The 3,732-nt window shown below is 41.0% G+C and overlaps 1 long non-coding RNA gene across 2 annotated transcripts; it reads left to right on the plus strand.

Annotated features, from left to right (window-relative positions):
• The first annotated feature begins 1,513 nt into the window (after window positions 1-1,513).
• On the plus strand, window positions 1,514-3,057 carry LOC148933514 (uncharacterized). 2 transcript variants are annotated; one of them, XR_016134405.1, is made up of 3 exons: window positions 1,514-2,387; window positions 2,599-2,713; window positions 2,775-3,057. It is a non-coding gene; the product is annotated as an uncharacterized LOC148933514 (long non-coding RNA). The 2 variants fall into 2 exon arrangements; XR_016134404.1 differs by having other exon boundaries at window positions 1,514-2,713.
• The last annotated feature ends 675 nt before the right edge of the window (window positions 3,058-3,732 follow it).

Here is a 3,732-nt window from a genome sequence, read left to right on the forward strand (position 1 = left end):
TTTAGTACTATTCTAGTCTAGTACTATCATTCTAGACTAAGGCTTGAAAAGAAGGTTCTTGGGTCCAGAGCGAAAGAACGTTGCTCTAATACCACTCTGTCACGACCACAACTCCCTAGTGCTAGTGAGCGTAGCTATTTCGCGACTAAACAATTCTCAATATTCAAGGGACAACATGAAAAGGGTGAAACCACTTAAAGCAATAGTCTCAAAGGCTTATGGGTGCATAGTCAAAATGAATTCAGCGTATCAAGACTAAGTTCATAACTTGCTAGAACATAACTCTGGATTGCAGCGGAAGAGTCCAAGACAAAATAGCACGTATGAAGACATGCTACTTTGGGTTACCTAACTACTTATATAGAAGTCTTGTCCCAACACCTTCGCCTCCTCGTACACGTTCAACCTGCACATTTGAAAATAACATGCAGGGCTGAGTATTTGATATACTCCGTGGGCACATTGCCAAAAATAGTTCTATCTTTAATTGTCAATGCCACAGTTGAGTGATCACGGGGTTTTACTTAAAAGACCCGAGTCACTAAATACCTTTCTTTTTATGAAGATTTGATTGCGCAATCACGTAACATAGATATACCATATCTGAACCTTGTGTGAACCGGGAATGTGGCCACATTCCACGACGGTCACTGGACCGGCCAACTCCTTTGTTAGCTCACGATCCCCTTATGTGTACACTAGTCCGAGTAGGGTTTGCGGCCCTACTGGGACCCGAATTCGATTTAACTTAAATTGGCATAGCCAAGCAGATAGGTAATCATAAAACAAAACATGGCATGACAACATACTTGAGCAAAAATTCACATTTTCATACTGAAATCACGTTTTGAAAGAATGCCCACCTCAAAAGCTAAAGCTCCTTCCGTAATTTCCTTAACTTGGCCTTAGACGACGTTCGTAGACGCCCCTTTAGGAAATAACATAATATTTAATTAGACTTTGATAAATCAATTAAGCTTAAACGTGGATGCATCCTAAGTGCGTGCTCTTTTATTCTTTTTTTTCCTTAATTCATAAGAAGTCCTTGAACACTAATTAAATCATGCGATTTAGTTTGATGTGGAGGTCTACCAATTATTCGTTTAACGAAAGAGCGTTACCTCCTATATATTTTATTCAAGCATAAAATAAACTCAAGGTCTATTCATCATTAGCGTATCAATTCTTAACATTAATTACCCGAGCACTTAAGCTAAGGTCCGGAAATTTAGACTTATCTTTGTGAAAATAATTAGCGGACCATTAATTATTTAATCAACAACATAGGAGAGCCCATGATTTAATTAAATTCTTAGCGTATACTTTTATTTTAGTTGGTGGCCCAAACTCCATAATTAAATTCTATAACAAGGCAGCCCATTTCTAAAATATTTCCTTAGTCCATATTTCTTTAATTAGAGAGGCCCAATAATCAAGAAGAGGCAGGCCCAACTTATACTCATTCCCATCGGTCTCTCTCTCAAATCATTTCTCAAAAGAAAATTTCCCCAAATTGAAGAATGGAATCCCTAAATTCTTCTCCCCTCTTCGTCTCGGCTACATCGCCGCTCCACTTGGGTCGCCGGAGCACCGCCGGCTCCAGTTCCTCGGCGCCACGGAGACGCCGGCGGCTCGTGCCAGCAACCTCCATCTCCGTCCAGCTTTCTCTCTTTCCCGGACAGAACAACGTCTCTTCATTCTCTCGTCTTCTCCGGCGAATTCACGCTCGGAGTGACCCATTTCGCGGTCGACCGACGCTGTTCATTGTTCGGCCCGACAGCCCTTGCCGCTGCTCCGCCGTCGGGTCGCCGCTGTCTCGCAGTCAGCGCTGCCCGGAAAGAGGAGGCATCGCCTCCCTCCGTTCCCTCTCTCGGCTACTACACTGTGGTGCAGTACTATTGCCCTTCCCGCCTTTGCCGCGCTGCTGAGACCTCACCGGTAGCCTCTGCCGGCGTGCTTGATGCCGCCACCGCTCGTGAGCCACGCCGCTTCATCGGCAGTAGCTAAGTTCCTACCCTCTCTCTCTTAGTTCTTTTACAGTTAGCTAAAAGTTGGATTTTTTTGAAGGTTCATGGTATTAGAGTTGAACAGATTATGGTTCTTTTCGGAAATTTTCATACTATGCTTTGAGTTTTATGCGTACAAGTTATGCTTGTGCTTTATGTTCTATACATGATAAGGTTATTTCCCATATGATCATGTTATGATGTTCTAAGTGGATGAAAAAAAATGAGGTATATAGGTGAGTATGTGCTACCTGATTCCTTGTGGTTGGTGGATTGGGAAAAACTCCCGCATCTAAAGGTCTTTGAAAGGCATAGCGACCTCTACTCACTCTCTTACTCTCGGTTGTGAATTGTGGGGAGAAAGCAAGAAATTTTGAAGTGGTGAGTGAAAGGGAGTTCGAATGTGGTGTGGAGGGGCTTTTTATAGGCTGATTTTGTGCACTTTAGAGGGAGTTAATGAGGCTGATCTCCTTTTGTTTTTATGCCCAGCATATCTCTTGTCTTTTGATCCTCACTACTTTTTATTAATGAAACTTGGTGTTAGGCTTGGTTCCAAAACCTTGCATTGATATGCTTTTGTTTGCTTTTGAAGTGTACAAGAAGGTTGCAGGGGCTGTTTTGAAGAGAGGGTGTTGCAGGTATTGACTTGCCCCTTTTGGGTATATCTTTGGTCTCTCAACTAAAGAGATATTGTCTCCTTCCTTATGGTAAGAGTTCCCTTTAGTTTTCTTTTGTTCTTTAGTAGCTAAAGCTGGTTTCTACTTGCAGGTTGGGAGAAGACTGGGCTGCCGAGCTGCTGTCCGGGGCGGATTGATGCCTCGGGCTCCACGGCTGATCGGCTACGGCCGCGAACTCTCGGCCCGGAGGAAGAGGCCCGAGGACGTTTGATTCATGCACATTCAATCTCTTCTTTTCTTGAAGCCTCGTTCCATACATTATGTATATATATATTTTTTTTCTTAACTAGTTGTTCGCTTATTGCATAAGAAGTGTTATTCGAAAATATTGATATTCTTCAATGTATTTCCAATACTTTTAGTTCATTTGATTATTTAGCTTTTACTTGAATTTAAAAGTTTAAAATTTCACAACAACAGGCTCGAGTTCCATTAATTCTTCATGAACGGAGAACTTCACATCCTTAGTTCGATATTTTTAAAAAAAACGAAGGAAAAGAAAATAAAGGTGCGGGTATTACAGCACTCTAATGCTAGTTCCGGTGAGTTTTCAATTATATGTTCGTTGGAATATAAAAATATTTTTAAAGAACTCTTAGATTATATAAAATGCTCTCACTGTTCCGCATTTATAGAGACATTTCATTTTCTTCACGCATTTTGAAAATATAATAATATAAATACTCTTTTCTACATTATTATCTCTCTTACTTTATTTTTTCTCCGTTCTAACTATTTATTTTTAATTTTTCAAAATGAGTACGTATTTGGCTATTATTATTTAACTATTTACTTTTTTTTTCTCCACTTTAACTATTTGGAACACCACTATTTATATGGAACGGAGGAGTATTAAAAGATGGAATATGACTAATACTAATAATAATGGGTATTACGGGACTAACGGGTATACCCGCACGTGTAGTGGGTACACCCGCTACCCGCAAAACTCTAAAATACACTACTTGATCCCGCCCCGTTTCCCGTTATCGTCGGGTAGTGGGTACCCAATACCCGGCGGGTAGCGGGTCGAGATGGGAATTACCCAT

Source organism: Salvia hispanica, chromosome 1, assembly GCF_029641045.1.
Source record: "Salvia hispanica isolate PSC_SH4W2 chromosome 1, Shi_PSC_v1, whole genome shotgun sequence".
In the NCBI taxonomy this organism is placed as follows: Eukaryota; Viridiplantae; Streptophyta; class Magnoliopsida; order Lamiales; family Lamiaceae; genus Salvia; species Salvia hispanica.